Raw genomic sequence first — 13669 nt, 5'->3', positions numbered from 1 at the left:
CATGACGCAATGAACTCTGTGTTCATTGATTCCCAAACGGTGATAAGATTGAGGCCTGTTCTGGGTGAGGAGTTCATATCCGCCAGGGAAGGAAATTAGGATGCTGCCTCTGTGATTGGGAGCCAGTCGCGGATCTACTGAAGATCATATTAAAAGATGGAAGATTGTCTCAGTTCATAGAGTTGGATAGAGGGTGCACTTGCCACAAAGCCTATTTTAGCATGGCCTGCAACATTTAGGACTTTCACCATTTTGAAGTAGTCAACTGGGTCAAATGTTATTTGTCACATGCTTTGTAAACAACAAGTGTAGACTAACAGTGAAATGCTTACTTACGGGCCCTTCCCTATAATGCAGAGAGAAACATATAATAATAATAATAATAATAATAACTTGAGGAATAAATACACAATGAGTAACTTGGTACTGGTACCCCGTGTATATAGCCAAGTCGATGTGCAGGGGTACGAGGTAATTGAGGTAGATACAGTATGTACATATACAGTAGGCAGGGGTAAAGTGAGTAGGCAACAGGATAGATAATATACAATAGCAGCAGCATATGTGATAAGTCTAAAGAGTTAGTGCAAAGAGGGTCAATATAGATAGTCCGGGTAGCTATTTGGTTAACTATTTAGTAAGACTTCTTATGGGTTAAAGCTGGAATCCGCATAAGGTGAAACAGTGCCACCTTTGGCTCCCAGTACCTCTGTTATTGTTTTTGCTTTGTTAATGAAACAGAGCAGAGAAATGTCCAGCATTGTGGTAAAAAGAGTGCATTCGGAAAGTATTCAGACCTCTTGACTTTTTCACATTATGTAACTTTACAGACTTATTCTAAAATTAATCTAAACACAATACCCCATAATGACAAAGCAATAACTGGAATTTAGACATTTTTGCAAATGTATAAAAAGTTAAAAACAGAAGTACCTTATTTACATTAGTATTCAGACCCTTTGCTATGAGAGTCGAAATTGAGCTCAGGTGCATCCTGTTTCCATTTATCATCCTTGAGATGTTTCTACAACTTGGAGTCCACCTGTTGTAAATTCAATTGATTGGACATAATTTGGAAAGGCACACACCTGTCTATATAAGGTCCCACAGTTGACAGTGCATATCAGAGCAAAAACCAAGTCATGAGGTCGAAGGAAGTGTCCTTAGAGCTCTGAGATAGGATTGTGTCGAGGCACAGATCTGGGGAAGGGTACCAAAACATTTCTGCAGGATTGAAGGTCCCCAAGAACACAGTGGCCTCCATCATTCTTAAATGGTATAAGTCTGGAACCACCAAAACTCTTCTCAGAGCTGGTCGCCCGGTCAAACTGAACCTTGGCTGGCAGATCCTCAAAGTTCTACAGCTGCATCATTGAGAGCATCTTGACTGTCTGCATCAGCGCTAGGTATAGCAACCGCAAGGCGCTACAGAGGTTAGTGTGTACGGTCCAGTACATCCCTATCCAGGACCTCTATACCAGACAGTGTCAGAGGAATGCCCTAAAAAATGTCCCTCCAGTCACCTGAGTCATAGACTGTTCTCTCTGCTACCGCACGGCAAGCGGTACCGATGCACCAAGTCTGGAGCCAACAGGACCTTGAACTAATATCTCATATTTAAACATTTATACATCTACGTTTAGATTTGTGTGTTGTTGTGAATTGTTAGATAATGTACTACTGCACTGTTGGAGCTAGGAACACAAGAATTTCGCTATACCTGCAATAACATCTGCTAAATATGTGTATGCGACCAATACAATTTGATTTGAGAACAGCTTATACCCCTAAACCATAAGACTGCTAAATTGTTAGCGAAATAGCTGCATAGACCCCCCCCTTTGCACCAACTCTTTTGACTCATCACATATGCTGCTGCTACTGCTCTATATCTATCCTGTTACCTAGTTACTTTACCCCAACCTACATTATATGTCAGTGGCTGTCAAGCCCTGACCATAGTAAGCTGTTTATTCTCTGTGGTGGTTGGGGCGTGATAGTGACTTGGGTGGGTCATCTAGGTTTTTTGTATTTCTATTTTGGCCTGATATGGTTCCCAATCAGAGACAGCTGTTTATCGTTGTCTTTGATTGGGGATCATATTTAGGCAGTCGTTTCCCCTTTGTGTTTCGTGGGATCTTGTCTATGTTTAGTTGCCTGTCAGCACTATTTGTATAGCTTCACGTTTCGTTCGTTGATTTTGTTGTTTTTGTTCGAGTTTTCATTTATTAAAAGAGAATGTACCACGCTGCGCTTTGGTCTCACTCATACGACGATCGTGACAGAAGATCCCACCAAAAATGGACCAGCAGCGTGCACAGGAGGAGTGGACTTGGGAGGAGATTTTGGATGGTAAAGGACCCTGGATGCAGGCCGGGGAGTATCACCGTCTGAAGGAGGAGATAGAGGCAGCGAAAGTGGAATGGCGACGATACAAGGATTTAGCTCAACGAAGCAAGCACAAGAGGCAGCCGCAAAAAAATATTGGGGGGTGGCACACCGGGAGATTGGTGGAGTCAGGGTTCAGACCTCAGCCAACTCCTCGTGCTCACCGTGGGGAGCGTGTGACTGGTCATGCACCGTGTTATGCAGTGATGCGCACGGTGTCTCCAGTACTCATTCATAGCCCGGTGCGTTCTGTTCCAGCTCCCCGCAGTTGCTGTGCTAGATTGGGCATTCAGCCAGGACAGATTGTGCCTGCTCAGCGCTCCTGGCCTCCGGTGCGTCTCTTCGGCCCAGGATATCCTGCGACAGCTCTACTCACGGCATCCCCAGTGCGCCTTCACAGTCCAGTACGTCCTCCTCCCCGCACTCGCCCTGAGGTGCGTGTCAGCCCAGGGGCACCTGTACCGGTCCCACGCATCAGGCCTCCAGTGCACCTCCACAGTCCAGAGCTTCAGGCGGCAGTTCCCAGTCCAGAGCTTCAGGCAACAGTTTCTAGTCCAGAGCTTCCGGCGACATTTCACAGTCCGGAACCTCCTGAGACGGTCCACAGTCCGGAACCTCCTGAGACGGTCTACGGTCCGGTACCTCCTGAGACGGTCTACAGTCCGGTACCTCCTGAGACGTCTACAGTCCGGTACCTCCTGAGACGGTCCACAGTCCGGTACCTCCTGAGACGGTCCACAGTCCGGAACCTCCTGAGACGGTCCACAGTCCGGAACCTCCTGAGACGGTCCACAGTCCGGTACCTCCTGAGACGGTCTACGGTCCGGTACCTCCTGAGACGGTCCACAGTCCGGTACCTCCTGAGACGGTCCACAGTCCGGTACCTCCTGAGACGGTCCACAGTCCGGTACCTCCTGAGACGGTCCACAGTCCGGAACCTCCTGAGACGGTCCACAGTCCGGTACCTCCTGAGACGGTCCACAGTCCGGTACCTCCTGAGACGGTCTACAGTCCGGTACCTCCTGAGACGGTCCACAGTCCGGTACCTCCTGAGACGGTCTACAGTCCGGTACCTCCTGAGACGGTCTACAGTCCGGTACCTCCTGAGACGGTCCACAGTCCGGTACCTCCTGAGACGGTCCACAGTCCGGTACCTCCTTAGACGGTCTACGGTCTGGAACCTCCTGAGACGGTCGGCGGTCCGGAGCCTCCAGCGACGGTCGGCGGTTCGGAGTCTCCAGTGACGGTCGGCGTTCCGGAGCCTTCAGCAGGGGTTCTCAGTCCAGAGCCTCCTGCGATGATCTACAGTCCGGTTCCTCCGGCGACGATCCATGGTCCGGAGTCTGCGGTGACGATCCACAGTCCGGGGCCTCCAGCGACAATCCACGGCCGGAGCTTCCGGCGATGCACCCAGCACCGGAGCCGCCCCCGACGCCCTGCGTCACCCATCATATATGCCCACCCGGACCCTCCCCTATTGAGTCAGGTTTTGTGGTCGGAGTCCTAGACTGAAATATCATAAATATCTGTTTTCGAGTGCAGTTGAAATATCCAGCATGCAGTACGAATGGTCTTGATCATATGAAGAGGTAACTCCGTTGACCATTTAGCCAATGTATTGAAAGCTAGCCAATGTTACAGAGTAACCAGCTAGCTACTGTAAATGTTAATTTGTGTTTTGTTAGCTATCTCTCAGTGAATTCAATTGTTGAATCATGTTTTGCCATATTTATATGTCTAATTTCAAGTATTTAGCTGCAGGCTTAAAGAAACATCCATATACTTTGCATGGTAACCCAAATAAAGGCATGTGGATAGAAAGATGTGTGTATGCTAGAATGGAGGCTTAAACCCAACAGCTGCATATGCATATTAGCCTATACTTATGGCATAGCTACACATATAGCATAACTTGCAATACAATCTTCTCGAAAAACAGTTGACAGCTTACAGCCCAACACCATGCAGGACGTTTGGTATTTGCCAGAGAACACCAAGATTGGCAAATTCGCCACTGGCGCCCTGTGCTCTTCACAGATGAAAGCAGGTTCACACTGAGCACATGTGACAGACGTGACAGAGTCTGGAGACGCCGTGGAGAATGTTCTGCTGCCTGCAACATCCTCCAGCATGACCGGTTTGGTGGTGGGTCAGTCATGGTGTGGGGTGGCATTTCTTGGGAGGCCGCACAGCCCTCCATGTGCTCACCAGAGGTAGTCTGACTGCCATTAGGTACCGAGATGAGATCCTCAGACCCCTTGTGAGACCATATGCTGGTGCGGTTGGCCCTGGGTTCCTCCTAATGCAAGACAATGCTAGACCTCATGTGGCTGGAGTCTGTCAGCAGTTCCTGCAAGAGGAAGGCATTGATGCTATGGACTGGCCCGCCCGTTCCCCAGACCTGAATCCAATTGAACACATCTGGGACATCATGTCTCACTCCATCCACCAACGCCACGTTGCACCACAGACTGTCCAGGAGTTGGCGGATGCTTTAGTCCAGGTCTGGGAGGAGATCCCTCAGGAGACCATCCGCCACCTCATCAGGAGCATGCCCAGGCATTGTAGGGAGGTCATACAGGCACGTGGAGGCAACACACACTAAATCCAGACCTCCATGGGTTGATACATTTGATTTCCATTGATAATTTTTGTGTGATTCTGTTGTCAGCACATTCAACTATGTAAAGAAAAATGTATTTAATAAGAATATTTCATTCATTCAGATCTAGGATGTGTTATTTTAGTGTTCCCTTAATTTTTTTGAGCAGTGTATTAAAAATAACAAAATACTGCGAAGTTTCCTAAGAGCTAGAAGCACGGCAGTGCTCTCGGTCGGCACCATTTTGATCTTGATAAGGAGCCTGTAGTAGGATTATAGAGAAATCAGTTGGGAAATGAACGTTTTAGTTTCAAAGAAGGCTACTAAATGTTCAGTGAATGTGAGTATATTTAGGTGGATTAAATTATTTAAAAACTTTCCTATGAACCTTCTAAATGTTGACGAAGCCAAAATCTTCCCAATCCATTCATTATTCTACTAACTTATTCTGCATATACAGTGCATTTGGAAATTATTTAGACCCCTTGACTTTTTCCACATTTTGTTACGTTGATTAATAGTTTTCCCCCCTCAATCTACACACAATACCCTATACATTTACATAAGTATTCAGACCCTTTACTCAGTACTTTGTTGAAGCACCTTTGGCAGCGATATAGCCTCGAGTCTTCTTGGGTATAATGCTGCAAGCTTGGCACACCTGTATTTGGGGAGTTTCTCCCATTCTTCTCTGCAGATAGTCTTAAGCTCTGTCCGGTTTGATGGAGGAGCGTTTTCAGGTCTCTCCAGAGATTTTTAATCGCGTTGAAGTCCAGGCTCTGGCTGGGCCACTCAAAGACATTCAGAGACTTGTCCCCGAAACTACTCCTGCGTTGTCTTGTCTGTGTACTTAGGGACGTTGTCCAATTGGAAGGTCATCCCTAGCCCCAGTCTGATGTCATGAGCACTCTGGATCTCTCTGTACTTTGTTCTGTTCATCTTTCCCTCAATCCTGACTAGTCTCCCAGTCCCTGCCACTGAAAAACATTCCCACAGCATGATGCTGCCACCACCATGCTTCACCATAGGGATGGTGCCAGGTATCCTCCAGATGTGACGCTTGGCATTCAAGTCAAAGAGTTCAATCTTGGTTTCATCAGACCAGAGAATATTGTTTAGGTGCCTTTTGGCAAACTCCAAGCGGCGGTCATGCACCTTTTACGGAGGACTGGCCTCTGTCTGGCCACTCTACCATAAAGGCAAAGGATCTCATAGCAAAGGGTCTGAATACTTATGTAAATAAGGTCTTTGTTTTTTATTTGTAATACATTTGTTTTCACTTTGTCCTTATTTGGTATTGTGTGTAGATAGATTTAAACAATTTTTTCCAATCTGTTTTAGAATAAGACTAACATTACAAAATGTGGAAAGACAAAGGGACTCTACATTCAAACAAAGAACACCATCACAAATAGTGTTTCACCATTTATTGATTACGGAGACAATAGCAAAGGTATTTGAAGTATCTAAATATAGTATAACCTACAGAACCAATCAATATATTTCAAGTGCCGGGGAGAGCACAATCTTACTGTCAGGATTTGGCCAGGGTTGTTCTGGGTTTTTGTCAGTAGATGTCCCCATTGTGCTTTTTGTCCCTGTGTTTTTCCCTTGATCCCCATTATTGTTTGCACCTGTGTCTCGTTTTCCCCTGATTGTATTTAAACCCTTTGTTTCCCTCAGTTCTGTGCTCTGTGTTTGTATGTTAGCACCCTGCCCTAGTGTTCTGTGTGCTCTTGTCGATTCCGGGTGACGTTCTTGTGGTATTCTGTTTTTTGTTTTTGTTTATTTTTGGTGAGTTTCTTTTGAGTTCTTTTGTGTTTTTCCTACCACCTTTTTGGATTTGCCATTTTTGTATTTTTGGATTTTTTCTTTATTAAATTCACCGTCTTAAGTACTGCTGTGTGGGATGCCCATAGTTCCTGCTGTGCCAGCTACTCTGCCTTTGCTGAGGAATTCAAACGAGTGTTTCAAGGCCCAAGCAGTGGTTCTGACTCAGCCAAACAGCTCCTGACTCTCCATCAAGGTTGGCGCAGCGTGACGGACTATGCCATCCAGTTCCGCACGGTGGCAGCAGCGAGTGGCTGGAACAACGAGGCGCTCACGGTGTGCTTTCTGAAAGGCCTTTCCGACACTATCCAAGATGAACTGGCCACTCGGGAACCACCGGACAATCTCGAGTCCCTGATCAAGTTGGCCTCACGCATTGACCAGCGTCTGAGAGAGAGAGAACTCAACCGTAGACCTCTAGCTCCTATCAGTCCCAGCTCCGAGTCCCCACCTTTATCATCACTGGCTCCACCGGAACCCATGCAGATTGGACGCATCTCCCAGGCTGAGAGAGACCGCCGGATGAGGGAGCGACGCTGTCTATATTGCGGCAAACCGGGCCATTTCCGTTCCACGTGTCCCGGGCTCCAGGGAAACGCTCTGTCCCGTACAGACCGGGGGAACTGTAACGGGAAACATAACCTCCTCCCATCCGTCCAACTCCCGTCTGCTCATTCCAGTCACCCTCTCCTGGGACAACCACAAGCTTCACCTTCAAGCCTTGGTAGACTCTGGAGCCGCAGGTAACTTCATGGATGGTGTCTGGGCGAAGGAGAATGGCGTTCCCTCTGAACTTCTAAGTGACCCCATGAGGGTTACTACATTGGATGGAAGCCCTTTGGGATCTGGACTTGTCACTCATGTCACTACCTCCTTGAGACTTTCAGTTTCACAACACCAGGAATTGATGAACTTTCATTTGATCTCCTGTTCCGAGTTCCCTCTCGTCCTTGGATACCCCTGGCTTCACAGTCATAACCCTCACATCGACTGGTCTGTGGGCACTATCAAGCAGTGGGGTCCTACGTGCCAAGCTACTTGTATTTTCCAGAATTCCCCGAGTTCTACTCCCGAGTCTTTAGAATCCATCGACCTGACCCGAGTTCCCGAGTGTTACCATGACCTCAAACTGGTGTTTAGCAAACAGAGGGCCACCATGCTACCACCCCATAGATCTTACGATTGCCCCATCGACCTGTTTCCGGGCACTTGCCCCCCAGGGGTCGGATCTTTTCCCTATCTCCACCCGAACGAGCTGCTATGGATACCTACATCAAGGACTCTCTGGAAGCAGGCCTCATGCGTCCATCAACCTCCCCGGCGGGAGCAGGGTTTTTCTTTGTGGCCAAGAAAGATGGTGGGTTACGTCCTTGCATCGACTACCGGGGACTCAATGACATAACCGTCCGTAACCGTTACCCGCTACCCCTTATGGCCACAGCCTTCGAGCTGCTCCAGGAAGCAGTTGTTTTCACTAAGCTTGACCTGCGGAACGCATACCATCTTGTGCGGATCAGACCTGGTGACGAGTGGAAGACCGCTTTCAACACGCCTACTGGTCACTATGAATACTTGGTGATGCCCTTCGGCCTGACCAACGCCCCAGCGGTGTTCCAAGCGCTCATAAACGATGTGCTTAGGGATATGCTTAACATATTTGTGTTCGTTTACTTGGATGACATCCTCATCTTTTCGAGCTCCCTTCAAGAACACACTAAGCATGTCAGACAAGTACTCAAACGCCTCCTGGACAGCCATCTGTACGTTAAGCCGGAAAAATGTGAATTCCATTCATCCCGAGTACAATTCCTGGGATTTGTAGTGGAACCCGGTCGAATCCAAATGGACCCTAGGAAGGTAGGGGCGGTAGCGGATTGGCCCACCCCCAAATCCGTTAAGGATGTTCAGCGTTTCCTGGGCTTCACAAACTTTTACCGCAAGTTCATCAAGAACTTCAGTTTGGTGGCAGCTCCTCTCTCAGCTTTAACCAAAGGTGGCAATGCAAGGTTTTTTGGGGAAGAGAAGCTGAGACGGCCTTCCAAGGACTCAAGCAGCGCATCCTCTCTGCTCCCATCCTGATACTACCGACTACGGATGAACCATTTGTGGTGGAGGTAGACGCATCAGAGGTTGGTGTTGGAGCTGTTCTGTCTCAGAGGGGTGAAGACAAGAAGCTTCATCCGTGCGCTTTCTTCTCACACCGGCTTACCCCGACTGAGAGGAACTACGATGTGGGGGATCGTGAACTCCTAGCGGTTAAGATGGCATTGAAGGAATGGAGACACTGGCTCGAGGGGCTTCTCACCCGTTTCAAGTGCTTACGGACCACAAAAATCTGGAGTATATCCAGCAGGCGAAGCGATTGAACTCTAGACAAGCTAGATGGTCTCTTTTCTTCAATCGATTCCAGTTTATCCTCACCTATCGGCCCGGGTCGAAGAATCTCAAACCGGATGCCCTGTCCCGAGTCTACGCTCCTGCCATTCGAGATGACACGGACATGCCTGTCCTTCCTGCTGCTAAGATTGTGGCTCCGATCTCGTGGCAAGTTGAGGATACCGTGAGACGTGCTCAAGCTAGCGAACCGGACCCTAAAGGAGGTCCTGCCAATCGGTTGTTTGTCCCCAAGGCAGTGAGGACTCAGGTCCTTCTGTGGGGGCACTCCTCTCGCCTCACCTGTCATCCGGGCGTAGGTCGCACCTTGGAGTTCATCCAGCGTAAGTTCTGGTGGCCTACCATAAGAGAAGACGTTGCCACTTTCGTCAATGCCTGCCCCGTGTGCTGCCAGGGCAAATCTTCTCACCTCCGCCCTCAAGGACTCCTTCATCCTTTACCTGTTCCCCACAGACCCTGGTCCCATATCTCATTGGACTTTATTACTGGACTTCCTCCATCCCATGGCAATACTACTATCCTAGTCATAATCGACAGGTTTTCAAAGGCGGCCAGGTTCGTCCCTCTGACTAAGTTACCTTCTGCCAAGGAAACGGCTGAGTTGGTAATTAATCATGTGTTCCGAGTCTTCGGCATTCCTCAAGATGTGGTTTCTGACAGAGGTCCCCAGTTCGCCTCAAGGTTTTGGAAGGCCTTCTGCCAACTCATGGGGGCTTCTGCCAGTCTATCTTCAGGGTATCATCCGGAGTCCAACGGCCAAACAGAGAGGATGAATCAAGAGCTGGAAACCACCCTCCGATGTATGACTCGTGACAACCCGTCCACATGGTCATCCTTTATTGTTTGGGCCGAATATGCGCACAACACCTTGCGCTCCTCCTCCACTGGTATGTCCCCGCACGAGTGTCAGTTTGGCTATGCTCCTCCATTGTTCCCGGACCAGGAGGCAGAAGTCAGAGTGCCTTCAGCCTTGAGGTTCGTCAGACGCTGTCGGCTTATGTGGAGGAAGACCCGTCTTAATCTGATGCGTTCCTCACAGAGGTATCAACAACAAGCCAACAGACGTCGCCGTCCCGGGCCTACCCTGCGCCCCGGCCAGAGAGTCTGGCTTTCCACAAGAGACTTACCTCTACGGGTGGAGTCTCGCAAGCTGTCCCAAAAATACATCGGTCCCTTCAAGGTTGCCAGGAGAGTTAACCCAGTTTCTTATCGCCTACACTTACCCAGATCCCTTAAGATTAATCCCACATTTCATGTGTCATTGTTAAAACCTGTTGTTTTTTCTCCCCTTGTCCCGGCAGACAGACCTCCCCTCCCGCCTCGTGTCATTGGAGGCCAGCCGGCTTATACCGTCCACCGGATACTGGATTCCCACCGGGTGCAGCGGTCCTGGCAGTATCTGGTGGACTGGGAAGGCTACGGTCCTGAGGAGCGCTCCTGGGTTCCTGCCAAAGACATCCTGGACCCTGACCTCATTCGTCAGTTCAGGGTCCTCCACCCTGAGAGAGCTGGTAGGAACGTCAGGAGCCGTTCCTAGGGGGGGGATTCTGTCAGGATTTGGCCAGGGTTGTTCTGGGTTTTTGTCAGTAGATGTCCCCATTGTGCTTTTTGTCCCTGTGTTTTTCCCTTGATCCCCATTATTGTTTGCACCTGTGTCTCGTTTTCCCCTGATTGTATTTAAACCCTTTGTTTCCCTCAGTTCTGTGCTCTGTGTTTGTATGTTAGCACCCTGCCCTAGTGTTCTGTGTGCTCTTGTCGATTCCGGGTGACGTTCTTGTGGTATTCTGTTTTTTGTTTTTGTTTATTTTTGGTGAGTTTCTTTTGAGTTCTTTTGTGTTTTTCCTACCACCTTTTTGGATTTGCCATTTTTGTATTTTTGGATTTTTTCTTTATTAAATTCACCGTCTTAAGTACTGCTGTGTCTGCCTCATCTTCTGGGTTCTGCTGTCTATTCGTGGCTCAGTTGGTTAAGTGACTGTTTCTCACTCCGGAGACCCAGGTTCGAAACCGGGTCCTGACACTTACAGTCCAGTAATGAGAGCGTTACCATCTATGCCAAAAGCCTGAGCCTCTGAAGGAGACATATCAATGCATGCTTCAGTATTCCTCCTTCTTTGTGTGCTTCGTTGTGTGCTCAGTCCCCATAGGCATATCAAAAGTATCCCACCCTGGTCAGTGATGTGGAGAGACATTTACATTACAGATTTTTCACCTAGTCGGCTCAGGGATTCAAACCAGCAACCTTTCGATTACTGGCCCAATGATCTTAACCGCTACGCAACCTGCCACCCTAACACTGTGTAAGACAAACCACAAAGAAAAGAAAACAGGCAAATGCAATGTCTAAATCGTGACGACAGGGCTAGTTCAAACTGCAGGACTTGGTGAATAGATCACAGGAGACAAAAGTGAGAGACAATGAATAAATATGCTCAAACAAGCACATGTATCTGTAATGGGTGTTCTTCAATTCTAAAATGCACTAGACTAAGACAATATGTGGTCCCAATGTATAAATACTGACGGCAGGGTTAGTTCAAACTGCAGTCGGATGGTTCTCACAGGTGAGTGAATCAGCCTATGCTTGGTGAATAGCACTTGGTTGATCTCTGGGAGCAGGACACAGGAGAGCTGAATAGGTCATGTGAGACAAAAGTGAGAGACAAGAATGAATAAAATAAATCACAGCAAAGGAATGTCGTTTGTAGCTCGAAAATTAACATCCTGAAAGCTCTGCAATCATCCTACTCCAACTATTGACAGGGATAATGTGTTATTTCTTATTTGTCAGTAGGAATACAATAAGTGGGTCCTGCCTTGATGACTGGAGCATATTTATACTACTTGTCCTATAGATTTTTGTAGTCCTAAATTATTACTTGGAGTAATCTGAAAGCTAAAACGATCATTGTCCCGGAATGACAAGCTAGCTCGTTATAATGCTTTCTGCTCCTGCTAGCTAGCAACAGATCTACATGTAACTACAGTAGTTAGCTAACTAGCTACATTACTAAGGTTGCTGTGTTCTAAGTTGAGAGTCATTTTACAGCTTGCACTGATGGTATCATGTTTCTATATCTAAATAGCTAGTTAAATACAAATTAAATAAGACTTTACCTGATAGCAGTTTGATGAATGGAGATCACCAGTCTACTACCTTAGATGCGGATAACGTGATCAGCAGAGATACTACCGTGGATAGTACACAAATTTGAATTGGTTTACATTTTAGTAGGCGGCGGCATTTGCCTGTCCATCTAGCGAACATAACATCTGCAAGAATTGACAGTGCCAACAAACTGAAATATTTTCAGAATAAATAAATATACACAATATGTAAAAACCAGCTCCTCGTCCACAGAGATCGATCATCTCGAAAACTTAAGTAGATGGCTTCCTACTGCCAATCACCTAATAGTGAACATAACATCCACATCAAACCCATTGATTAAACCACACCCCCAAGATAACTCCCGTTCGTTTCTTATTCGATAGGGTTTAACAGCAGTTGGCATCCAATAAATGTTGTATTGCCACCACCTACTAGACTGGAGTAAAACTCCCTTATATTTTTATTTAAAAAATAAAATATATCAACAAATACCCAACCATTTAATTCTACACTCACTAAAACCCACCACCCCACTATTTAAGTCAATCTAGTCCTCCCTTCGGCCAACAGCCTGAAAGGACAGGACACCACCACTCAACACACGCTGTAGCTCTTCTGACGTCAAGTCTTGTACACTCAAATACTTCTCGGCAGCTGCCACCACAACTTCAATGTTCTGCGATTTTTGTTACATCCCTGCAGTATAGTTGATAACCATTGCTATAAATGCTAAATATCCAGTCATACTGAAGTATATATCACTTGTTGGCCTTTCCCTCTGTACTGGTACAGATCTACTACTCACATCACTCCTCTCAGGATCCCTCCCCTTGACCCATCTTCCTTTACTTTCTTCACTGCCTCAGCATACCACAACTTCTGCACTATTCTGTCCCTGGTAACCTCAACCTGCCTCTCTCACACTGGGCATTTCTGATCCTCAGCTCCATGGGCACCCCTACAATTAACACATACCACTACTTACCCCAATGCTACACATTATTTTGTCTCATGCCCATAAGCTTGACACCTGTAACGACGTAATGTATTCGACACAAAGGCTTGTGCGGGATAACTTCTATATCCTAACATCACTTTGTCAGGCAAAGACTCAACATCAAAACTTGAAAGAACAGACGACTCTTCTGTTTTAACAGTCACGCTACCTTGTCTGCGTCGCACCAAAGGACGCGCATCAAACACTGGGAATCTTCCCCTTCAGTTGGTAAACTTTCACATTTACTGCTACCCCAGTAATCACTCCTTTCAATGGCACCCTTTTCATGAGAGCAAAACAAAAACAAAACCTCTTGTCCCCATGTTTAACGCAGAGCGACTGCTCC

Source organism: Oncorhynchus masou, chromosome 18 (assembly GCF_036934945.1).
Source record: "Oncorhynchus masou masou isolate Uvic2021 chromosome 18, UVic_Omas_1.1, whole genome shotgun sequence".
NCBI lineage: Eukaryota > Metazoa > Chordata > Actinopteri > Salmoniformes > Salmonidae > Oncorhynchus > Oncorhynchus masou.
This window is presented reverse-complemented; position numbering follows the sequence as displayed.